General features: G+C 34.5%; 1 pseudogene; it reads right to left on the minus strand.

Annotated features, from left to right (window-relative positions):
* Window positions 1-1,948: 1,948 nt before the first annotated feature.
* On the minus strand, window positions 1,949-2,943 carry LOC149150539 (protease Do-like 9 pseudogene; annotated as a pseudogene).
* Between the last annotated feature and the right edge of the window lie 24,972 nt (window positions 2,944-27,915).

Consider the following 27,915-nt stretch of genomic DNA (forward strand, 5'->3'; position numbering starts at 1 on the left):
TATATAAATTATTATATATATATATATAGAGAAACATTCCAATAAATGATGTAGGAAAAAAATAATATTAAGTCTTCAATATATTTAGAATATCACGATAAATGATAAATAAAAAATAGTTATTATTAAATTTTTAAAGAAGAGTTAAAAATAAAAGTATTTTTTGCTATTGTATGTTGAGATGATTGATACACTTAACCTATCATTTGAATAGCTATGACTCAGGGGCATCTATGTATAGCATATATGTATAAAAATCAGGGAGGGATGACAGTGCCTCACTTAGGCCATACCAACCTTTAGCATAACTATATTTTTTCCCTTAAAGTTTTGAACCTGAGACCTTTATACGAGGAAGTTTCTTAAGAGAGAACCTTGTCACCATCTTCTCTACACCTTTGAAAAAAAATGTAAATATTATTTAAATAATATGTTTTAATTTATTTTTTATTAATATTTTTATTTAAAATTTTTAAATTAAAATTTAATAAATCAAAATAATGATTTTTGCAATTAAATTTCTTAAACCCTTTGTTAATATTGGTTATAAGTATATATTTAATTAATATGTTTATAATAGTTATGAACCATAGAATAGAAACTCAAGCATTAGTGGTGAAAAGGTCGTTCGAAACTAGTGGAAAAAAAGTAATTCCCCACTTAATTTTGTCATTCAAATTTTATTAGTGTTTAAATTACCTGAAAATATTGACTTATAATTATCAAGAAATATTGGTAAATACCTACATTTGGGAAACTGTAATTTTTATTTACTGATATAAAATTTATTATTGTTATTATTCAATTCCCAAACTTGTCTTCTCAAATTTAATCTTGGATAGGATATGGTCTCCTTCCATTTATTCCAATTTAAATATCTTATCCCCAAAATGTCTTCTCAAAATCTCCTTGGGAGAAGATATGGTCCTCTCCAATTAATTACCAAATTATATATCCATATCTTATCCCCAAAATGTCCTCTCAAATTTACTTGGAAGAAGATATGGTCCTCCCCAATTAATTACCAAATTATATATCCATATCTTATCCCCAAAATGTCCTCTCAAATTTACTTGGAAGAAGATATGGTCCTCCCCAATTAATTACCAAATTAAATATCCATATCTTATCCCCAAAATGTCCTCTCAAATTTACTTGGGAGAATATATGGTAAGAAAAGTCAAATGAAAGGATGAGGGGGTAGTCATGACATTAATGGTAGGTGGTTGAGGTGGATGGGAGGAAGAGGCATAAAAGGGGAAGGATGATGAGAGGGGGGGATGCTTGGGCTTGGTTTTGGTTTTTCTTTGGAGGATTTGATTTGGAGGAGGGATGTGGAGAAAGAGGAGGGAGATCAAACTTGGATCTCGAGAGTGTTTGTTAAATTTGGACACACTACATCTGGTTGGACTTGGGCTCGGAAGGCTAGGGAACCTATGGAGGTTACCTGGGCTAGGTAATACTTCCTAGTTGGATGGGAGGCAAATCCAGTTAGGTTGTCAAGAGGAGCATGGAGCTCAAGAGCATCTCAACTAAGCTATTGGAACATGTATTACGAAATTTTATTTTAGTTTATGTAAATTATTACAAGTTATACATGTTGCAGATAAATTGCTACAAGTTGTACATGTTGTAGATTAAATTAATTTATGTTCATGCTTATGATGTTTTATAAACTTGAAATTTTCCTTGTTATGAAAATTAGAGAAATTTATTTGAATGAATGTAGTAGTAGTTAGAGGACCTATAGTTGATTCTTTACATGTGGTATCAGAGCTTAGCTTGAAGCTTGTTACTTTGTCGAAGATCATAGCCAAAACCAAAGAGAGTAGTACCCTCTTAATATACTCAACCTAGCATCTTTTCTATAATGTCGTGAAAGTAGTAAACAATATTCATCCGAATAATCAGATTAGAATGTAAGGAATGTCACCTTTGGAAAATTGATTCACATTTTCAAATCATCAGATATAGTTGAAGGTATGCAATGTGTTGCAAGAATATCAGGAGTTGCTTCCTTCAATTTTTTTGTTGTTGCCAAAACAACAATTTGTTGATACTCCAGGTCATATCTCAAAAAGTCATCCTCACAGTTTTCCACCATGTCTACAAGATGCCTGAGATTTTTACATGCACTCCATTGGAAGCCAGGACCTATGTATTTACAATATCCTCATAACCAATATTTATATCTGCAACCAGAACCTGAGAAATCACCACCAACTGTTCATCTTCTGTTCGTGCCATAGAATGCAGTAGCTTGTCCAACAATTTTACTGGAGCATTGTAGTCATAATCCTTTCCATATTCAGAACGAAGGTATGGCATGAATAGAGCTGAAAATACAAATCCAGCTATGATGTAATAAGATGGAGGCTTCCCCTTTATATGTGCAGGGACTAGGCATTTGTGAGTAGAAAGCTCGATATCAAATTCATGATACTCAGAATCACATAGAATTTTGACTCTAGCATGCTCTCCTGTGTACTTCTTTGAAACAAGGTAGCTAAAACCTATGTGCTCACCATGCCTGAAAGGAATAATTCCATCATTAGCAATATCAATTCCATCAAAACTGAGAAGAATATCTGACGATGTCAAGAATTTCCCTGTTGGAGTTGTTGGTTCTACCCTTCCTACACGAATACCTTTCTGGTTAGACATCCTTCCCATTGCAATGCGCAAATCAGGATTCTCCATTTTCTGCCATTCTATTCCAAGTATGGGAAATCCTATGTAGTCTCTCGAGTGTTCATAGTCCGTGATAAAGTGTGTAAATGATTGAAATGCAATTCCCACACACTGACCCTTGTCATTGAAAGTAGGTCCCCCAGAATTTCCAGCATTTATAGCAGCATCAATCTGGACTCCAAGAATAATCAGATCAGGGTCCACAATGTCATAAGAATATAGTCCAAATCTATCTTCCAGGACTTCAATCATTGTTTTTGGATCCAAGGACATAGTTTTTCCAGTGCTAGGATCATAAAGGGACCAAAGCTTTGTTCGAAATTCATGATAAACAACAAAAATACGAACCCAAACTCGCTCTTGTGGCCCTTTTCATTCATGTTTGTTAATATTGAAACCCCTATGCTTCTTTGTTCACCATGGTAGACTACTTCAGCACAACCTCATAGACCTTGCACTCTAATGATAACATCGGTTTCTATAAATCCCCATCTATTCTTACACTACATAGTTCTTGAAAACCATTAAGCCCACTGACTTTCTCCGATGTGGGTTTTGAACTGGGTAACTCCAAGGCAATTTTAGCACAAAATCTCTCAATAGGTTTCCTTGATAAACTGAATTTTCTGTTTATGATTCTTCTTGCAATTGTGGATGCCAAGTGCCCACCATGGTTATGAAGCTCACAGGACCTCAAGTCTTTTGCACTGACACTCACCCAGACCAATGCAGCTAGAATTTTTCAAGACTTGGACTGGAAATTTCTATAAAACACAGGAAACACAATGTTTCTTTGAAATTATGTAGAGTTAAGTATTGATCCACATAAAATTTGCCTCAGCCCACATCTAAATACTTAGACTCTGACATAGCGAACATGAATTCAAAAATAGTAGAATGGTGTGAAGCTTCCCATTCTTCCTCCAATTTCCTATGGGTGGCACACTTTGTATACTTTTTCCGCATGTACAGTGAAGGCAGACTTGGTTCAACATAGCCCTGGGAATAAATAGGCTAATACAACAACTTTTATTAACCATTTTCCATGTTTCTTGTTGGATTTGAAAATTTCAGCTCGAGATCAATCTTCTACAATTGGGCGACGTATCATGGATAATTTTGTTGCTTAAGTGGCCACTATGGAAGGAAATTTAATTATTCAGTGTTGGAAGTTTCAATCTCTTAATATCTTCAAATATTTCTTCTTTAGCCTTTACAAGATCATGAATAAACAAGCTAGTTCTCAACGTATCAAACCAAGGGACAAGGGAGAGTATACCATGCTTGACATGTTTCTTCCCTTATTGCCGAATAGTTGATTTTCATGTTAGTCACAATAGTGATAAACATCTAGCTTACAAATTGTCCTTGTTTTCAAATCCCTAATTTAGTTTTGTTCTGAATTTCTCCTTGACTTTAATGATGAATATATGCATTTGTGGTGGAAGAAGTATGGCCATAAAATATCATGAGTGATATTATATATGTTTTGGTATTTGGGTATACATTCTAGTTATTGAACTTTCAGTCATGAGTTTCATATACTGAGGCCTGTGTCATGGTTTAGTTGATGGCCTTATGCAACTGAAATGTGGTCGAGCCTCGCCATAAAAATACATGTGAAGTAGAATGATAGCTCTCCCCCATTGCTAAATATGTGATTGTTATGTGGATTAATGTAGTAATAAGTATCCAGCTTACAAATTACCCCTATAGCTCAAATGTGTGATTCAGTTTTTTTTCAAGATTTCTCCTAGACTTTAACAATGCATATATGTATTTGTGGTGGTAGAAGTTTGGTGATCTAAAAACAAGTTTCAAATTCATCCGGGACTGAGACCTATGTCAAGGTTTATTCCAGAATATAGCTATTATTTTAGAGTTTAGTTCAGTGAATCATAATCAGGAGCATGTAGGAACCAAAAGAGTGGTCACTCTCTTACTGATGAAAACAATTGTTAATGCATTTCCTAGCAATCAATCTAATAGTGGTTTATAGAAGCAGATGATGTTCTTTGCATTTCAAGATAAGAATTTCAGCTGTATACGCTAAATAAGTTATCAGTGCCTTAATTAGTACAATGATAGAATATCAGCCTGCTTTTCACCATTTTAGGTTATGTCCCATGTAATAGTAAGGCCAGATAAATTCTGATAATGATGTCGGAAGGAGGAATCTGACCCTCTTTGACTCAATACAATAGGTTGTGTGAAAAAGAGGGATTTTGGCCATTCGCCTCAATGCGTTTAAGCATCCCCAAGATGCAATCAACATCAAGGTTTTGATTGATTATGGACTTTGTTTCAGCTGTACTACATTGAAATATCAAGATGGATGAAATGGGTCTTCTCTAGTAGGGTTGCACATTGATCAGTTATCGTGTAGTCATCTCCTATCATTTGCCTTCTTCAGATAAATCAAGATAAAATTGATAGAATTTTGATTGGTTTATTTACAGATTTAACCTATTTCGTTAAGTGCAAGGCTATCTTACTTTGTTAGCAAGCTATACTTTTTAGTTGTTTGTTAGAAATACTGAACACGTGAAGGCAAAATAACTCCTGATGTCCTTTTTTAGAGTCATCTTCCAAGCCTTTATTGGCCAGATAACTCATGTTAATCTCCAATTAGATATGATCATATTAATATAAGAGGCTAGTCCTGACTCTTGATTGCCAATGTGGACGATCTGGATTTGGTGGAAGTAGTGGGAAAAGTTAAAAACAAGGAAATAACTCCTATGCAGAAGAAAATTGATTGGTTCTCATACTAAGATTTGTAGGATCAATTCATACCATGTAGTGTGAATTCTAGTAATTATGTTACACTACATTGAATTCCATGTAAAATTAATTGAATGCTATAATAAAATATTTATTTTGCCCAAACAGAGGTTGATATGACATGTATATGTCATTCCACTTTTGTTTGGAGGTTATGTTATTCTACACGCTCCAAAGAGGATTCACGGGGGCTAGATCATCCATGCTTAAGATGACTTGGTGAATTTTATTACTACAATTACATCGTGTGAGGCTTTTGTTTTCTTGGTTGATGAATCCTTTGTATTATGCTTTGTATTACGTCGAGATCTTTTGTGCAAGTATTATTTAGTCATTCATAAGGACATGGTAGACTGTGGAAGTGTTTTGAGATTTAAAGCTTTATTTAAATTTGGTGAGGATGGTCATCGCAACAATTACACATGGAAGGGGAAATGTTCACATTCCTGCAGTTCACCGCATGCAGTTATCTAAATCAGACAAGGGAGAGTCATTGCTATAAACGAACCAGTTGTTTGGTTAATCTAAAAGATGGCAATTGCAAAAGTATAGAGCATAGCAGAGAGACTAAATCTTGATGGTTTTGATCCCATTTCCTTTGCATTTTTTATGCAATTTGTGGTAGATGAGCTTGGTGAGGAAGGTGTGTTATGAAGTTGTTCTAATAGGAAGTCAGTTTCGGTATTTAATGTGTTTGAGAGTACAATGTATGTGTCATAAGTTCAGTTGTTACCTGCATAACTACAAGTTCCAGGTTGGTCTGCATTGTGTTTTGTTGAAGTGATTGACAATGTCAAGTTGTGGAGCATGTTATTAGATCCATGGATTGGAACTTACTAGCTAAGCTACTCTGATCAAAATCATTGTTAGGTAACATTTGATCTCAAAGGCAACCATCATCCATTCGATTACGCTATTATTCAGATATCAAAAGCTAATTAAATACATCTTATAAATGGAGAGCTTAAGATAACAATAACATAGTTAATGTCTTGACATTTGATTGAGTGTAACTAAAACAATATCTTTGAGTTTATATCAACATGACTGTTTTTGAGAGTACAACTAAAAGTGACACAACTTGAACATAAAAAACTCTCATTTATGACACATACAGGTACCATTTAGCCAGGAATTGTTTCACTTTAGTCCAAGCAATGTAACTAGGATGCAATGCTTATTGGGGAACCAATTTCTAGTTTGATTTCTTTGTTTGCAAACATGCAGAAGGCTAGCACATTTAGTTACCTGGATGCAAAGGCATATAAACAGTATCTCTTGTCTGTTCTCATAGTTCCTGTTCTACTCCTCCATTACAGCGGTATTTTGTACAATCATATAGGTTTTACATGCCTACCACTTTCATTTAAATGAAGATATTTGTTATTACTTATTAGTAATTCCCATAGCATCATTTAATTTTTATTATCTCATCACCGACTATTGGAAATAGGTTTTAAGTTTACTATATTTTATCCATATCAAAATGACGTATTCTCAAAATTCTGCCAGTGATGGAAAAGGGATACAAGCCACCCGTGATGTTCTTCTGATCCTCTTTTTAAACATGTTTTATATTCTATTTTTTATTGTATGTTACTGGAAATAGGCTCCAAATTCTACCATTACAAAAATTTAATTAGGAAAGTGGAGGTCAACAAGAAGAACAAGCGGTCTCTATAATGTCTTCATGGTTTGCATATGTGCCAATAAGGTCTGGTCGAAGCCATCCAAAGATCTCAGAACTTTGTTTATATTTCTTTTGGAGTTTTGGTTGCCTATTCACAGATTGGTATTTTGTTCCAGAAGTGGTTTTACCTGCGTGCATGTTGGAGGGTTGATCCTTTATCTAAGAGAGGGTGGGTAAGCCATTTGAAGTTTTGTATCTTAATTTTCTTGCTAGTCGATATGCAAGTTCTTTAACTTTCCTTTTAAGCTATTTACAAATTGAGGCATTTGGTTTTCTGGGAAAGGATGAGGTTGTTTTGATTATGCCCAAGCATAAAGACTGAAATTGTGGGGATAGGGGATCCCTAATTTTACTGTAAATTTGTCCTTTTGTTATTCATGTTGCCAGGAGACAGGGGAGTTCCTAACATTGCTGCAGAACTGCGGAGTATAGTTGGAAACTTGCAAATACGAGCACTTTTTTTCCATGCTGTAGAATTTAAAGTTTATAGAAGCAATGAAGGTCCAGACAAATGAGTCTATACTTGATGGAATTATTTATTTTTCACTTTACAAATGTTGGAACGGAGTTGCAAGACAATGAGTCACATCTTTTTGCCAACTTGGCTAAGGTGTTAAACAAAACAAATGCCATGTAGATGGTTTGAGACAGAGAAGCAAAGACAGGGTTTCTTACAAAATGTCTATTACCATTATCTGTGGTTGAGCAATAAATTTCTGTTGCTGAGACAAGCAATCATGACAGCAGACAACTTAGAGACAATGGAATGACAAGACTTGAAAGATGGTGTACAGTTACCCAGTAATGTAGACAAACCAATTCACAGTTGCTCGATAGTTTAAATTATACTCTAGTTCATGTCCATGCAATTCTATAATGCCTGCATTCTCATTAAGGCACACAGAGATTAGACTAATGGTTCTTATAGATGCAACCAACTGTAACTCAGAAAAGTGGTTGTATTTCATTTGAAGAGTTCCCTAGGACACTAGGCCAGCCAATACTGAATAGAGTGGTCTAAGTGGGTGGTGCACATCCTCCAAGCTACACTGGAATGTGGCTACTTAAAATGACAAGCCAACTTTTTGGACCCTGGGGTCTGGATCTCATTATTTCAAAATAATAATGATGTTTGACCACAACTCAATTGGGTACAGATATGTAAAGTGTGAGGGATGTTGGAGTCAAAGCCAGATTTGGAATGAACTTCAGAAGGATCTCTAAGAAGAGTTATTTTCATGTGTAAATGTTAAAATAATCACATGGTGGGAAAGGCAAGGTAATATTATAGAGATAATTCCCTAACATCTTTATACTAATTCCATTTCAAGGAGTTACATTGTTTGTCTACAAGACTCTAATTACCTTGGCATATTCCTTGAACTCACTCCACTTGTAAAGGTGGCCATGACCATTAACTGCAATTTTATTTTTTATTTTTTATGGATTACTCTTGAAGGATGATTTGCTCTCTTCTTGGAGAAACAACCTTAACATATTCTATTTTGGCCATGAATTTGGTATTTGTAGGTGGCTAACTACCTTGTCTAAGGGACTGCTCTCATTTTGGTTTGAGTATTTATGAATGAAGTTATGTAGCTACATGGGTTATCCACAAAGATCATTTTGATAAGGACTCTCACTTTACATATACATTTTGGACAAGTTTGCAGTTAGTGTTGGGGACTTAGTTAAACCTTAACACTGCATATCATCTATAAATCATTAGATGGATTAGGTAGTGATGATGCAAATGTTTGATGTATGACTTGATGTATGACTTACTTGTTGATGATTTATCTAGTGCATGACTTATTAGAGCTATTGTTATTTCATGTATGGCTTAAGTGGATATGATTTATCTAATGAATGACTTAGTGAAATTATGATTTATTTCCAGTATGAACTACAAAATTGACGCGTGGATACTAGACTTAATAACACGATGTTTAAGTTCACTCATTTATATATATTTTGTTGTTATATATATATGCACGGATAAGAACTAACCTGCAGATTGGAAAGAACTATATGATAGCCAAGATCTACTCTTCCATTGGGGAAGGTTGAAACATCTAATGAGGAAAAGGGCGATGTACATTGTTCTATTAAATTTTGTATTTACTGGATATGCACTCATATGACATGGGTAAAATGTAAATGGCAGGTGACAAGATTACCTAACTAGATTATTCGATGACAAGTATCCAACCAGCACTGTTGTGTGGTCCATATTAGGGTGTTGACCCTAGTGTAAGGAGGGGTGGAGGTATTTCCTACTGTGCAACCTCCAGACTTGGAATTGTGGGAGGATAATGATGGGCATGCTCCCCGAGACGTGTGATAACAATTTCCATTTGGTGTTGATGCTAGTGTAAGGAGGGGTGGAGGTATTTCCCATTGTGTAACCTCCAAAACCTGGAATTGTATGAGGGGAGTGACGGACACGCTCCCTAGATGTCTGATGATGATTGCAAGTTGCTTGCTAGGGAAGTTAGGTCGATATAGTCGACGCTTATTCCATATTGGTTTTATCAGTGGTTAGATTAGTATAGCCGATACCACAGTATATAACAACAGAGGATGGATAGTGTGGGAATGAAAGTAGGTTAGGAAGAATAGGAGGATATAAACTAGGCGGAGATTCTTGATGCGAAGTGGTATCATTGTCTGACTTATTAAATTTTACTTCTCTCTCTATTTTGTTACACCTTATTGTCTAACTGCTTTCGAACTCCTTGTATCTTTTCACTCTAACTTAGGGACAAAGTTTTCTGAAGGAAGGGTGTATGCAATGCCCCACTTAATCTTATCATGCAAATTTTATTAGTGTTTAAATTACTTAAAAATATTGACTTATAATTATCAAGAAATATTGGTAAATACCTACATTTGGGAAACTATAATTTTTGTTTACTGATATAAATTTTTTTATTGTTATTATTCAATTCCCAAATTTGTCTTCTCAAATTTAATCTTGGATAGGATATAGTCTCCTTCCTTTTATTCCAATTATATCTTATCCCAAAAATGTCGTCTCAAATATGGTCCCCCAATTAATTACGAAATTATATATCCATATCTTATCCCAAAATGGCCTTTCAAATTTACTTAGAAGAAGATATGATCCTCCCCAATTAATTACCAAATTAAATATCCATATCTTATCCCAAAAATGTCCTTTCAAATTTATTTGGAAGAAGATATGGTACTCCCCAATTAATTACCAAATTAAATATCCATATCTTATCCCCAAAATGTACTGTCAAATTTACTTGAGAAAAGATATGGTAAGAAAAGTCGAATGAAAGGATGAGGGGGTAGTTATGACATTACTGGTGGTTGAGGTAGATGGAAGGAAGAGGCATAAAAGGAGAATGATGATGAGAGGGAAGGATCCTTGGTCTTGGTTTTGGTTTTGGTTTTTCTTTGTAATATTTGATTTGGAGGAGGGATGTGGAGAAAGAGGAGAGAAATCAAACTTGGATCTGGAGAGTGTTTGTTAAATTTGGATACACTACATCTTGTCGGACAACTTGGGCTCGGAGGGCTAGGGAACCTCCATGGGAGGCAAATACAATTGGGTTGTCAAAAGAGGAGCATGGAGCTCATGAGCATCTCAGCATCTCAACTAGAACATGTATGTATTATCAGTCATTTATTTTAGTTACTTAAATTATTACAAATTATACATGTTGCACATAAATTGTTACAAGTTATACATGTTGTAGATTAAATTAATTTATGTTCATGCTTATGATGTTTTATAAACCTGAAATTTAAATTTTTCTTGTTATGAAAAGTAACGAAATTTATTTGAATAAGTGTAGTAGTAGTTAGAGAACCTATAGTTAGGTGTTCACACAAAAGTGTAGGTGGCCTAATGGCATGGGAGTCTAGGTGTTTTGGAGGACTTGGATGCGAGGGTGGCAATGGCTCAACTACACGTTATGAGTGCCAGCCAAAATCATCTCGACATTCAGATTACCTCTATATATATTATTTAGTTTATGTGAAATTAGTTATCAGTATGTTTTATCTTGAAATGAAAAATGGCGGTCATATTTTTTGGAATTACACAATCCAAGATAATTAGAACTCAACTGAACTTTCACACAAGATAAATTCAATTGTAGTTTCATTGGTAAACAGACTAATTATAAATTTATATCTTTATAATTCCATACAGACTTAATTTGATATTTTGTTTACATGATATCGTACTGTCAAACGGAAAAAAATACCAAACAGTGCAATGCCAATCTCCATAGATAAAATCAGATGGCTCAAAATTCTTGATAGGAATGGAAACCTATCTGTATGACATAGGAGAAGTTGTCAAACAGGGCAATGCCAATCTCCATGAATAAAATCAGATGGCTCAAAATGGTTGATAGGGATGGAGACTTATCTGTCCTTGAACAAACTAAGGAGGGTGAAACAGATCAAAGTTCGATACGCACACGAGTGCTAACCGAAATGTTTGAAAATGAGACCATAATCAGAACACAGGATCTTGATGGCGTGGACAATATGAACTACAGTGACCAACAGTAGAATGTTCCTTTACCAAAATGCCTGGTCTGCTGCTTTCGTCAAGAAAGGACGGTCTAATAATTTAAAGGTGGAGCATAATATAACTATATTATCTATCTTAGAAAGGTGAATCTTATCAAGGTTTTTGTTTGGTGTTATATTTGTCAAAGTTAACAGTCCCAGAAGAAGGTTGGCAAGGATTTTGTACTAGTAAATTGACTACGAAAGCTACATAATCATGGCATACCTCACCATACCGTATTTTAGTTCCAAACGTCTTTGAATTTGATGGAAGCTGTCATGATCCTTCAATTCATAGGACCCACTGTATTTTAGTTTTAGACGGCTTTGAATTTGATGGAACCTGTCATCTTCCTTCAATTCATGGGGCCCAGAGGATGCCGATTGAAGCAATTCACAAGGGAAAAAGGCGTCACGTTTCCCATGACATTATCGGACAGGAGATGACAAATTAGGGCTGAAAATTAGGGTTCCCTTCATTAAAGTTTCTGTAAAGCAGCGAAATAAAAGCAAGGCAATGAAACCGTGATTAGCAGCGGTTCTGAGTAGATTCTGCTATTTATCATCTATAGCATTAGAATTTATTCAATAGCCTTTCTTTGATTTGAGATTCTCTGTAATGGAGAAAAGTTAGTGCTTTCTTTGATTACTGTTTCCGAAAAAAAAGCAAGGCAGTGAAACCGTGATTAGCAGCGGTTCTGAGTAGATTCTGCTATTTATCATCTATAGCATTAGAATTTATTCAATAGCCTTTCTTTGATTTGGGATTCTCTGTAATGGCGAAAACTTTTAATGACCACAAGATAGGAGTACTTTCTTTGATTACTGTTTTATATGTTTTGGTGCTCTTATCGGCTAATTCTGTGGAAGCAACAAGTCGTAACAGCGACTATAAGAACCTTCAGGTCTCCCATGCATCGGCTGCCACAAGGGAATACTGTTCTCATATGTCATGCAGACGTGCAGGAGATGAGGTTGATCCCAGATATGGAGTTCAAAACAGAGGCGTTCCGACTGGTCCTGATCCGTTGCATAACTGACGAAAATCAAATTTATTCAATGAGACCCAGCGGGCAGGCAGGCAGTCTTTCCCGGCTTAGGTTTTTTTAGTGAATAGTATAGATTGCAGATTCTAGAATATCTTAAAATTTGATGTTCAGGAAAGTGTGGACTCTCATGATTTCTAGATATTCTAGAAAATTGTGTAGAATGCAGATTCTAAAAATATCTTAAAATCTGATGTTTGGGAAAGTGTCAACCCTCTCATGATTCATAGATATTCTAAGAATCTACCATCTATCTAGAAATACCCAGAATACCCAGGTTTGAAGAAGGAAAAACACTTTCCAGCATGATAATGATATATGTGTCCATGTGGCCTACAGCTTGGAAACATGTGACAGTTAGTCAAATGCCCGTTTTACATGTAGCAGTGACTGGCTTGTAATTGATTTCAATACGGTGCATTGTATTGATTTACATTTCACTAGTTTGAGAGGGACTATGTCCTGTATCGAGACATATTCGATATTTAACTATTTAACAGTGTAATATATGATATATGGGCTATGAGTCTTGAGATTGTGAAGAATTATATATCTATATATAGAAAAAAGAGAAGGTGGGCTTGAATTATAATTATATATATAAAGTGTGTTTGGAAATAAAATTTATATTAAATTAAATTTAAAAATAATTTTTTTTGTCATCTAAATTAAATGACTGATAAATATTTATTTATGATAAATATCAAAACACTTATTTCATAATTCATCATTATATTATAAATATGAAAATACTAATTTAGTGATTTGATAATTTTTTTTACTGGAATATTATAAAAGTTAACTAAATTAAAGTTTTATTTTAAATTATTATCATTATTATTAATTAAAAAGAATAATATATAAGTTAAACATATACTTTTAAAAAAATATGTCACTGCATTCTTGAATATGGAGATGCATTCTTGTTTAATTATGGAGATTTTAATTTGTAAATAAGTTTTGGTACAATATTATGGATCAATATCATGGCTTATCTATATACCGCATGCCCATAAAACCATAATTCATTTCCTAAGACAATTGTTCATATGATTCTTTTTAATTAATCAATTTAATTGAAGGAAAAATTGTTATAACTACTTTGAAATAAATCTCAACTTTTGATTTGTAAATACTACTAAGAATATTTTAGAATATCATGTAAATGTTAAATCTTACCATCCACCTAATAATTATTTAGAATTAAATTAAAATTTTCGAAACCCTAATCTAAAAAAAATATAAGTGTTATTTTAATTATGAAGTTGCATTTTACAATTTTTAATTTATGTTAATAAAATCTAATTCATTGAATTTTAATAATTTCAAATTTATTTTTAATTTAAAATTTAAAAAATATTTCAATATCAATTATAAATAAAATATTTAAATATCTATTAAATAAAAGTATATATCATTTTTATTTATATTAATTAATTTTAAAATTTGAAAAAAGATAAGTAATTGAAGATAAAAACATTCTTATCTTAAAAGATAAAAACATTCTTATCTTAACTATAAATACATTTTAGTTCTCAAGTATGTCTTAAAATTGTTTTTACTTCATGTAGAGTTAGTTTTACTAGGATGTAGGAAGATGAGTCATTTGATTAGTGCCATGGTTTTCTTTGAAGAATAGTGACAAGTCATTATGTTTTCTTGAATAACTATGATGAGTTAGCTAGCATTCACTAGTAATGATAGTCCCCATAAGTAGTTTGACAAACTAAATTATTGCCCCTAGCAACACATTCTATACCCTAGTTATATTTGTCCTCAACATAAAGTTGACACATGTCTCTCTAAAAAAATATTACAATTAAAAAAATAATATCTGCTATAATAAATCAAAATTGTATTTGGTTAGTCTTAATTAAAAACATAATAAAATATTGATAATTCTATTTTGATTATGTTCACTTGGTTTGATGTTGTGCAGAGAGGCCTATTCTACAACCCAATATGAGGGAAATATGTGATTCCAGCTGGTTGACACGTCTCTTTATTAAAAAAATTGTATTTTTTAAGTTTTAATTAAAAAGTTATAAAACATGGATAAGCCCATTCTCTTTGTGCTTAATATTACAATCCAATATGAAAGAGATGTGTTAAAAATATTTCACTTTTTCTCAAGGAGTTAGAAATAAAATATTTAGATGTCTATGTTAAATAATATAATTTTATATCGATTTTAGAGAGATAAAATATGTAAAAGTAAAAGAAAAAGAAATCTTATATTTATCTTACAAATATTTGAATATAAAACTTAAATAAATTGTTTGAATATATATATATATATATATATATATATATATATATATATATATATATATATATATATATATACATATATACAAGGAGAAAGAATATATTTATAAAAAGAAAGTGCATGTTAATGTTGATTTTAGGAAAATATTTCAATACTAAAAAAGAATAAATAATTAAAAGTAAAATAAGTTAGTCACTTCTCTTGAAATATGTAATTCATTGAATTTTTAATATAAAATATTAATGATAATAAAATATTCATATAGAGAGATCAATTTTAACTATAAATTTATCAAAATATATATATATATATATATATATATATATATATATATATATATATATGTGAGTAGTTTTGGATTTAAAAAAAAGTTTTCATACAAAGGGATTTGCTTCTTGTCCACTTTTGATAGATATGTGGTTATTGATCTATATTAGTAATATGTTTTCTACTATAAATGCATTTTATTTTTTAATATATATTAGATAAATAGTTATTTCCAAATTGAATATGAAATTGATAATAAAATTTTAAAATATATTAATAGGAAAAAATATAAATAAAAAATTTAAATTCTCCAAAATGAAAGAGAAATTCCATATGAAATTGACTCTTAACTTTTAAAAAAATAATCAATAAAATAATCAATTTTAATATCAGACCTATAATATTTTAATATAGAGCCTATAAATAAAGCCTATAAAATAGATATTTATATATAAATAATTGAAAATTAAAATATATTTTTAAATATTTTGATACAAATTTTATAAAATATTTATTTATATATAATGATTTAAAATAAAAACATTTTTTTATTGTATTGAAAATGTTTAAATAATTCGAAATAAACGTTTATTTTTGTGTATTGATTTTCTTTTTACACATTAAAATGAGATACATCTATAATTATTTCTATAGTCAGCATAAAGTTAAAACACCATTTGTTATGGAAAATATTAATGACGGAAATCTATTTTAATTTAAACCAAAATTAAAGCACACATATATTTTTTATTATCAAAACATTTGTGTGATCTGTTGTTAGTGGGAAGGAAAAATGTAATTCCCTTTATTTTTAGGATGAAGTATTTCTATATTGGAAAATATTAATGAGGAAAATCTATTTTAATTTAAACCAAATTTAAAGCAGGCATACATTTCTTATTATTAAAATGCATACATTTCTTAACATTTGTGTGATCTGTTGTTAGTGGGAAGAAAAAATGTAATTCCCTTTATTTTTAGGATGAAGTATTTCTATATTGGAAAATATTAATGAGGAAAATCTATTTTAATTTAAACCAAATTTAAAGTAGACATACATTTCTTATTATTAAAATGCATACATTTCTTATTATTAAAACATTTGTGTGATATGTTGTTAATGGGAAAGGAAAAATGTAATTCCTATTATTTGTTAGGATGAAGTATTTTTTTTTATACGAGAATAAGGATGGGAAATATATATATATATATATATATATATATATTGAGATTGGAAATATTGAGATATGATATTTTTTAATTTTTTTAGTTTGTTTTTAAATTGAAGTTGGTAGAAATATTGGAAAAAATATATAATTATAATATTTTTTTTCTTAAAGATGGCTGGAATAAATAATGGGAAAACATAATATTATAATATATATTTTTAAATATTTCTTGGTGAGAGCTTCGAGGAAATAAGAGAAATATAATATCATAGTATTATTTCTTTTTCAATATTTTCCCATCCCTACTCTAATGGTTAAGAGTACGTGTTTTCTCCTGAAAGGTTACAGGTTCAAATCTAGATGGGGGTAGAGTATGCATGCTTTCATATACTTTAACAGTTAAATCCTTGTGGGGAGGTGGGGAAAAGGGGGTTTCATACACCAATTAGATTTCTAGCTTGGTTATGGCCTTAAAATTAATTTGTTATTATAGTTTGAGTGTGCCTAATGGTTAAGAATATGTTTATTTTTCTAAGAGGCGGTGAAATGGTAAATTGTTGCAGTGTTGAGTGCACCAAATGGTTAAGAACATGTGTTTTCTTGCTAAGAGGTGGTGAAATGGTAATCACCAATTTGATTTCTAGCCTGGTTATGACCTTAAAATTAATTCATTATTATAGTTTGAGTGTGCCTAATGGTTAAGAACATGTTTATTTTTCTAAGAGGCGGTGAAATGGTAAATTGTTGCAGTGTTGAGTGGACCAAATGGTTAAGAACATGTGCTTTCTTGCTAAGAGGTGGTGAAATGGTAATCACCAATTTGATTTCTAGCTTGGTTATGACCTTAAAATTAATTTATTATTATAGTTTGAGTGTGCCTAATGGTTAAGAACATGTTTATTTTTCTAAGAGGTAGTGAAATGGTAAATTGTTGCAGTAATATGGGCTAGGCCCAAGATAAACCTAGTGGTTGTCACTATAACACCAAGAATAAAATTTAGCATGAGACTCCATGAGGGTGGGGGATCCTACTTCTTAAGTCTTATCACAATAGGCAAGGATGCCACTGGGTGGAGGGGCTAACATCCCATTGTGCCAACCACTCAGTTATGCCACAAGAGGACGAGGGTGGGATCTCATACAAAACTTTGGTTTCTTTTTTGGCCATGGAAAAAATTTGGAGTAATCAAGGCGAGGCCGAAGATCAAACCTAGTGGTTGCCACTATAACACCAAGAGTATGATTTAGCAAGAAAATCCATGAGGGTTGGCATTCCTACTCCTTGAGCCTTATCACAACATGCTAGAGATGTTTCCTCCTTGATCCTTATCACAATAGGCTAGTGATGTTTCCCCATGTGATTTGAAACCACATTCCACAAGAAGGCAGGGGAGGGGGGTAAACTTTAGCAATCAAATGGCTATGTAGAGAAGGCCCCCTTATCCCACAAGAAAGGAGGCCTCATACACCAATTCGGTCCCTTGTTTGGCCATGACCTTAAAATTAGATTAGTATTAATATAATATTATTTTTCCTCAACATTTCCCTCTAAACTACCTCTTATGGGGAATGATGAGAAAAAAACATAATATTATAATATTATGTTTTTACCAATATTTCTTATACAATTGACACTATATGTAAAAAATATATATTAAAAATAATATTTGGCATTTACTATAAAAATATTGGGTATAGTTGTTCATTACTTATATTAATTTAATCATATAAATAAAATGGTTAGTAAATATTAATAGACATCAATTTATAATAAACATTTAAAATTTAAAAAATCATAATATTAATTAAATTATAACTTTATTATTCTAAAAGAATTATAACTTTATTTAGAATAATAATAATAATAATATTATTATTAATAATGATAAAAAAATTAATATATAATTAAAACATATATACATTTAAAAAAATGTAATAAAACATTTAATTATGGAGAATTATTCTTATTTGATCATATAGATTTTTAATATTAAATAGACTTTGCTACAATACTATTAGCCACCACTGTGACTTATCAATATCACATGCTCCAAAAACCATAATTCATTTCATACAACACTTTATTTATATCATTTTTATTAAATTAATAAATTTAATTAAAATGACAAAAAAAACAAAACTATTTTTTTTTAATATAATTATATACACTTTCTTATTATTCACATGATTAAAAAAGAGCAAGTACATAGCCTTGCTAGAGAATAAAAGACCAAACAAATAAACAAAAAAATTAACTTTTCGGAAATAATTATTAATATTTTTGAAAATTAAATTCTTATTATTCATCTAATAATTATTATTTTTAAAAATTACATTAAATTTTTTAAAAATTAAATTAAAATTTTAAAGTATTTGCATAGAAAAATTAATATGCGTTAAAAAAATATGCAACTGAAAACTTTAAAATAATTGCATAAAGAATTTAACATTGATTGAAAAAGGCAACTGCATAGATATGTTAATCACCTGTGCTAGATAGGACACGGTGGTAGTAGACTTGCTATCATAAGGGTTTTATCAGCTACATGGAGAACTGTTGCGGTTGTGGGTGAATGAGAAGGTTGACAGTGGCTTACCATCGTGTCCTCAAAATACATTCGTTCATGTGTCCTAATCCACTCCAGAACTACCGACAATCAAATTTGTCGAATTACATTCATCCCATGACCACCGAGAAGAATATTACGCGTTTGGATTTGATACATAAACACGCAATTGGATATATACAAAACTGTGTATATATAAAATCCAATCCTATATATGAAATAGGCGGTACTTTAGAAAAGGCAATAAAAGTCATTTCCAATCCTATATATGAAATAGGCAGTACTTTAGAAAAGGCAATAAAAGTCATTTTTATTGTTTGATAGACTTGAATTATCATTCATCCAGGTTTAGTTTTAAGGAATATATTTGACCTTTTCACTTATGCATTTTGAGGGCCACTGTAATACCACATTCATAATTTATAATATATAGTAATATTAGAATACCATTTGATATAAAATGATATAGTTTGTGAATAAGAATTTAAATAAGAGAAGAAACTATAATACACATTTTCAACTATTCAAAGGCGTATAAGTAGAATATTATTTGAAAACAACGTCCAAGAATATTCAATATGGCTTCCATGAAAATTAGAAACTTGAACATGGGAGAAAAATGAAAAAGAAACTTGGACTTGACATATGAGAACAAACCAATCACTAGCATAAAATTTTTTATTAAAGGTCGAAGATCATGAAGTTTACATTTCTTAGATATTATACTAAAACATCTATACTAAAACTTTTGGTGAAAGGGTCTATACCATGGTTAAGAGAATGATTATATATATATATATATATATATATATTTATTTATTTATTTATGTATGTATGGTTAGGGTAATTATGGTTGAGAATAAGTTACATTAGAACCATTAATGGTTAGAAACCATATAATAAAAATTATTAAATATGTAATTTTTACTTGTAATGTATATAGTAATATTAGTTATTTGCTTTGATGAATAGTAATATTAGTTATGTTAATAAGGTTTAGGTAAAAATGAATTATAATTTAATATTGGAAAAATTATTTGTACTATTTTTATTTTAATGTGGAATTATAAATTGTTGTGGATATTGTATTAGGTTATTTACACAATAGATTAAATAAAAATATACTGAAATATATAATTTATAATATGAGGGTTATTTTTTCTTAGATTTCGGGATTTATTAAATTATTATTTTCTATTTATGTATGTAATATATAAAATATGCGAGGCGAGGAAGCACACTGGATAGTAAGTACAAGTTCTCATAAGTTTTTGCACCATCTCCCTAATCATCAAGTCGAATTACTGGCGACACCCGGAGATCTCTGCGATAACAATGGCTCCTTCTCACGTCGGCAAACCCTCTGGAGATTCCAAGAAGCCAGAAGCCATGCGATCTGCTTGGGCCATCTTCGGAGCACAGAGAGCAAGGATCATATGTTATCTACAACAGTCAAGGAATATAAGGAAAACGGAGGCACGAACTTGCCCAGATCTGGTGAATACGGGTCTCCCTCAGGAGGCAAAGACAACTGGTAAACCCCTGATCGGTACAAACGGGTTGGATGAGTTTATGAAATGTATATGGATCGGCCATATGACAGTCTACCCCAAGGCCGTAGCCGCCGGCGAGAACATGATTGATGGGGGAGCTGTCTCAAGCAATAATGGAGCCCTCAGGACGGAAAAACGCAGACTCTGTCAAAGGTATGAAGGAAAATTCCAGTTCATTGCATATCAGAACGTTGATCTAATTTATTATGATGCCGATCTGGACATCCATCTGCCATTGAGCCCTGATTGGGCATCATATCCATCGCTCCGTGGCACCAAGTACAGATCGAGTCCCGGGCTATTAGATCTAGACCATCTTGTGGCAGATCGACCCTCTTGGGAAAAATTTATCTTAATCCATGGTACTATGCACAGATCGAGCCTTGGGCTCTTCGATCTAGACCCTCGCATGGTAGATCGACCCCATTTCTAGTCAGATCTAGAAGCCCAACCACTGATTAGGGGTAAGCAAAAGATGCAGAACAAAATCTCTGCTTTAGATCCGTCGAATACAAGATTTGGATCCCCGGTAAGAGGATACCAAGTATTTGTAAAACTCCCAGAAGGAAAATCGAAACTAATCTGGGTAAAAGAAACTAATACTGTTAAGCAAATGCAAGAAATTATAATGCAACAGTTGGGATACCCCATCAGATCACAAAATCTGATACATGGGGGCAGAGTGCTTCAAGATGCAAAACACCTCTGGGAATACCAAATTGTACCCCTGTCAACAATCATCCTCAATCTGAGAATAAGAGGGGGCACATCCGTCAATGGTATGAATGCTTACAGGGTTGATGGAAGTGGTACTGGTTCAATAGGGAAAAAATCAGGTAGCATTTCCTTCAAAAACATCCTACAAGGGAAAAACACAGAAGGAGTAGTACCAAACCAATCATGTATGGATGCCAGGCCATACATTGTGGAACAGCTGAATCATACTCCAGAATACAACATAGATACACCAAAAATAGATGAGCACTGCACTACATATGAAAGACAAGCAATAATATGCAGATTTAACTTCTTTTGGCCCAAGCCGATGGATCTATTCCATTGGACCTTCATGAATTGGACCATGCAATGTGAAATACATCTCTATTCCAAAGGATTTTTCACAGTAAAATTCTTATCAGCAATTGACGGAGACATAGTAATACAAGAAGGACCTTGGTTCTGGGGATCCACAGGACTCTTCATCACACCTTGGTTCCCAGAATTTGATGCAAACACAATGGTCATTTCCAAGATGCCAGTTTGGGTGCGACTTCACAATCTCCCAATACATCTCTGGAATGATCAAGTACTAGCTGGAATTAGAAATACTATTGGACGCTACATCAAAATGGACACCCAGCGAGTGGAGGAACGAATTTATACTTTTTCACGAATATGCGTGGAAGTAGACCTCAGCAAAGGCCTGCCAGACCAGATTCAGCTGAAGCATAGACAGAGGAGCTGGACACAGGTTCTAGACTATGAAAATACTGCTTTCAGATGTCGAATATGCTAACAAACAGGACACCTTCAAAGCACATGTCCAACAGCCAAAAAAGACAATCGCAGAAAGAAGAAAGCAGAAAAACAAGTAAAGGGATGGAAATTTCCCCCACCGGCTTCAGATGACAAGGAGGAAGAAGAAATGGAGTTTTCCAAACCCAACCAGACCAATCATATGAACAAAGAACCAACAGAGGAAGACAAAAATCCTCAGGAACATATGGACACAGCACTGGCAAATTTAACACATACTACGGATATGGGTAGAAATAAACGTCAACACATATCAGACTTGTCAGACTCTGATAAAGGCAATCCACAACCTGTGGCTGAAATAACATTAGCACTTATAACTCCAACAGAATCACAGGGGGTTTGGAAAAAAGTTGAGAAGAAAAAAGGGCGAAAAGTCTGACTTTTCCCCACGTGTACATAATCATTTCTGTGTCACATGTTATTTCTTGAATCCGTACACCCTGCATGGTGGTGAAGGATCTTTGCATCCTTTCTGAGCACCATTTTTTAAAACTATTTACAGCATATGCTGGAAGGCATCTACAACATGTAATTTTTCAATCATAATGAAGGATTATGATTTTTCTAGTGGAAAAAAAATGTAATATATAAAATATAGAAAAGTTTAAAAAATCACTCACAAACAATAATAACATCAATATTTGATGAATAAAACTCTTTGAAGAGAAAACTTATCTAGAAGGTGAGGCTACTCTACTCTCTCTTTATTTGGATGGAAATGGTGCAAACACAAAGGAGTAAGGCCTGTGGCTCTTGGATACTATAGAAAAAAAACCCTCTCTTTTATGCCCTACCTCTATCCACTCTTAGTTTTTATGCTCTATTGTGAAAGAAAAATATACTAGAATAGAATCAGACCCATTTTCCTCCTAGTGCCCTAGTTATAACACATCTTGATAACCAATGAGGGGTTAAATTTGACCAATTCAACCCTCAATGAGTTACAACTTGGTCTTCTGCAATTCTCTTCATAGTGCCCACATGGATAGCTCCTTTTCCATGAGTCATGAGAGATGAAATGGCATCCTCTCAAATTATGGTGGTGAAAAACAATAGGTGATGATGAGCCCCAATTTTGGTACAATTTGGGCTCATTTTGGCCTATTCTACTTGCTCAAACCATTCATTTTTTACTGCTTATGCATGCATTTCTTAGTTTATTCATGTTGTTTGTAGGAAGAAGGGTAGGCACTCTATCTACGTGACTAATGCATTGTGATTCCAGGTTTTGGCATTAAAAGGGAGCAAAAGACAACGAAAAAGGAGACAAGGAGACAATGAGGTGGCACTGCTGACTTTTAGGAGAGGATGTCCACGGTCTTGGGGACATTCCTCGTGATTCCCACCAAGAACTCCGAGCTCCAATCCATCTCCCCTCCGAGCTTAGAAGCAGCCAGCTATTCTACAGGAACAACAGTTATAAACTGCTCTACAGGAACAACAGTTATGACCGTCCTACAGGATCAGCAGTTAAACTCTAGTTGGGCAGCCGAGCTCCTAAAATCAAGGACACTTATTGGATCATCGTTTTTGTATAAGTATAGAGGCCTTAGCCTTGGATAGGTTGTTGAAACTCTCGTATTGCTATTGTAATTTTGGGGCACAGCTCAGTTTTTGTTCCTTTTTGTAAGCCAATTTGGCATGATATCAGATTATGAATAAAGAAGGCAGATTTTGATCTAGCTCTGAGTTTTCTTAAGGAGACTATAGCTCTCAGGTTAGGGCCCAACCTGAGAGCCATAGATCCCCTCTGCTGTAGTGTTGTTTCCATTTCGTTTCAGCACTTTGAGTTTTCCTTCTCACATGCAATTCGAATTACAGGTTGCTAATTTAGTTGTTTTCATGAGTTTAGATAGGATTTGCTTATGGTGAATTGGTTTACAGTTGCTTAGGTTAGAAGAGGATATATACAATCTATTGGAGCTCCAACAAAAAGGTTGTTAAGGCTCACTGCCATCTCATCTGGGATTGGAGTGCAGTCCATGACTAACCACCAAAAATACGCATTCCTTTATTCCATGATTGCTGCAAACACGGTCACGTTATGTTAGATGCTTCCACATGATTCACACCTGCACCACACTCCTTTACCACAGCTTCATGCACATTCTCCTTCGCGTTTAGATTGCTGTTCATTGAATTTATAAGCACAGGTAGTCTAAGTTAATGCATTTTTGGTTTGGTGATAGTCACAAGCATTTGTTCCATTTACATTACTTTCTCTCGTTCCATTACTTCGTCCTCCATCTTGATCACGCATGCAAACACATCTTTGACCTCTGCTCCGCTCTGTTATCTCCAAAAGTCTTTCACTCCTCTCGTACTTCCATTCTCTAGCCCTTTTCGTTGACATAGCCCTCTATCTTCCAACCCACTCCCTACACTCACTCCCCATCCTATTTCTTCACTTCTACAGCCATCACCAGCCTCATTCCTACCTTACACATCTCCCCCTACCATTTCATCACTCCTCCATCACGCCAAACACTCACGGTGGGTTATCCTGTAGCCGTTTGTAGACATCCTGTAGAAACCAGAGTATCCTGTAGGATCCCCTGCAGACTTCCTGTAGGAGGCCACTCACTCGGTTGCCGAGCTTCTGAATGTGAGGAACCTCTGTGGATGGATGCTAAGGATCCCTAGGGACCTCTCCTAGCCTCCCCAACCTGTCCCACGCTTTCCTTCCTTCTCCATCCCATCTGCACAACCAAACCCTAGTTAGCACAAGATCACAATCATTGCACACACTTAAAGGAAAAATACAAAAACATGTCTTTTATGATGCAAGTAGCTTAGATCCATGCATTTTCACTTATTAGAGGTAATGACAGCATTAGTAGAAGTTTCCTTCACATTCTTTGCATCATAGAGGTTAGACTAGTTAAATTAGGGTTTCCTAGGGTTTCCATGTTTTGATTTGCTTTCAGTTCATTTTTGCCAAGTAGATTAGTCTTCTTGGAGCTAGCTTTCATCCATCATTGATAAAGCTTATTCTGTGAGCCTATAGAAGTTGGCTTGAGCCCTAGCGGACTTGTGCCAGCTGACCAAGTGACAGCTGCGACAAGAGCTAGTACTTGTGCATACAGCACCGTCGCTTCCAAGTTTGTACGAACTACCGGGTTGATAAAATTAAGAGACAGGAAGCCCCAGGAGTTGTAGCATTATTGCTACAATACTGGAGCTCACCATCTTTTTGGCGCCGTTGCCGGGGAAGCGTCAGAGTATTAGTAATTGTTGCTTTTCTTCTACTTTCGTACTCTTACTTCTGCTCAGTAGTTTATTTCATTTCCATTCTGCAAAAGTAGCTTAGCATTTCCTGCTTTCATAGATTAGCATTTCCTGCTTTCATAGATTAGCATTTCCTGCTTTCCTAGATTAATATTTCTTGCTTTCCTAGATTAATATTTCTTGCTTTCCTAGAGTAATTTTTCTTGCTTTCCTAGATTAGCTTTCCAATTCTGCAATTTCATTTGAGCAATATAGTTAGTTGTAGATCACTTTGTTTCAGTTTTGCAGGTACCAAAGAAAAAGCAAAAGCACTCAAAAAAAGAAAAGTCCTTTCCATTTCATGCCTCGTAGGAACCGAGATAGATCAGGCAAATTCCTACCAAACACCCCCACCACATCACTGAGTCACCCTTCTCTCTTCTTTGGTGACAGTGACCCAGAGGAACCTATAGGTGAACATCCTGAGATATACCAAGACCCTATAGAAGAAGAAGAGTTAGAAACCACTCCATCTGAAGCCATGGCTGATAATAGGAGAGAAGATGAGAGAATAGAAGGAGCTTTCCCCATCCGAGAGACCAATGGAGATATGAAAATGAAAAACATTAGCCCCTCCGCCTTGCCTCACTTCCATGGACTGACCACTGAGGATCCTGATACCTTCTTGTTTGAGTTTGCTGTCCTTTGTAGAACCTATGACTATACTGAAGATGAGCAAAAGCTGAAGCTTTTCCCTTCCACTCTTAAAGATGCAGCACTACGCTGGTTCATGGGATTACCTGGGAATAGCATCGCTACTTGGGCTCAGATGCAGCAAGCCTTCAATACCAAGTATAGGGATTATTGTAGGTCCAAGGAAACCAAGGGAGAGATCTTTCGAATGACCATGGGGAATGATGAGTCTTTAGAGGATTATGAGGAGAGGTTCCAACTTAGCTATAAACGGGCCAGGTGCACACTTGACCCTGAATCCCTCAAGTTGGTTCTACTCCGAGGAGTCCCTGAAGATCTCTTAGACACCCTTCACATGTTAGCTGGGGGGGACATTTACCAACTGCCTTATGAGGACATCAAGACTGTGTTTCGAAATCATTCCAGGGCAGCTAGAAAACGAGGTAGAGGAAATCTCCTCTCCACCGGTGTCCCTTTCTCCAAACATGAGTTTACAAACCAATTAGAAGATCTTAAGAGTGAGGTGAGACAGACCATTGCCATGCAGCTGGACACATTCAGGATCCAGCAGAAGAAAGAAGAAGCTGAGAGAGCCTTGGCTGTCTTCTGTCCTAGGTGCACCAGAAGACACCCTAAGAACGAATGTCCATTGCATTCGGTTGAAGTGTGTTTCGTTTGTGAGGAGGACCACCCAAAAAATCAGTGTCCAACCTTACCTGGGTTTAAAGCCATGTACCAAGGAACCGAAGCCCCCACTGAACCTCTCTACTTCATCAACCAAAGGAGGCCTCAAGGATCTAGACCTTATCAGCAGGGGATGCAAGGGGCATCTCAAGCTTATTACAACCCCAACCACTCGACTCCCATGCCTTCTTGGGGTCCCCCTGCTCATCCTTCTTGGTCCATGCCTCCTCCATGGTCTTATCCACCTCAGTACCCTACTCAACCTACTTCTCATCCATATCACTCACATACCCAGTCGCAGCCTCAATGGAGTGCTCCTCAGTCGGGGTGGAGGCCCCAATACAACACTCCTCCTGCCATTTTGCCTCCACCACCAGTTCAACCTCAGCCTTTACCTCCTGCTCCTCCAAGGCAACCTCAGATGCCTGCTCAACCGAACCCGAACCCCAACAATAGACAGGTTCAGCAGGTATATACTGGGGAGACCTCATGCCCTACCTATGCTGTGGAGATCCAGGAGATCAATCTTAGATCTGGAAAGACTCTTCCAGATCGCCAACCTCCTCCCCCAGAGGATGAGGAAAACCATCAGGAGAGTGAACCAAAGCCTATTCCACCCTTTCCTGAGAGACTAATAGCCACCACACAACCTAACCCAGAAGAAGATGAGCTTTTGGGTGAGCTCAAGCAGTTGTGTGTAAAAATCCCACTTCTCCAAGCCATCAAGGATGTGCCAATATATAACAAGCTGGTTAAGGAGAAGTGTTTCAAACACCCAGGCAGACGGAAGAAATATGCCTCAACTATCAATGTCATAGGACAACTGTCTGATCTTATGCTAGGACAAGTCATCTGCCCAAAGTACCTAGATCCTGGAAGTCCTGTAGTAGATGTTCACATCAATGGCACCATTATCCCCCACACCTTGATTGATCTGGGGGCGGCCATCAATGTGATGACCAGGGATACCATGCTTAAACTCAATCTTCAGGGTTCCTTGAGGAAGACCTCGACCGTACTGCAATTAGCAGATCGCTCCACCGTGACTCCCGAAGGAATTGTGGAGGATGTCTTGGTCTCTATCGATTCTTGGGAATACCCTGCGGACTTCCTGGTTCTGTAACCAAAGGCCAAGCTTACTGGATATCCTCTCATCTTGGGAAGGCCTTGGTTAGCTACTGCAGATGCTTACATAAGTT

Source organism: Pinus tabuliformis, chromosome 9, assembly GCF_031772625.1.
Source record: "Pinus tabuliformis cultivar Carrire ecotype Pingquan chromosome 9, CPIR1, whole genome shotgun sequence".
NCBI classification, from domain to species: domain Eukaryota; kingdom Viridiplantae; phylum Streptophyta; class Pinopsida; order Pinales; family Pinaceae; genus Pinus; species Pinus tabuliformis.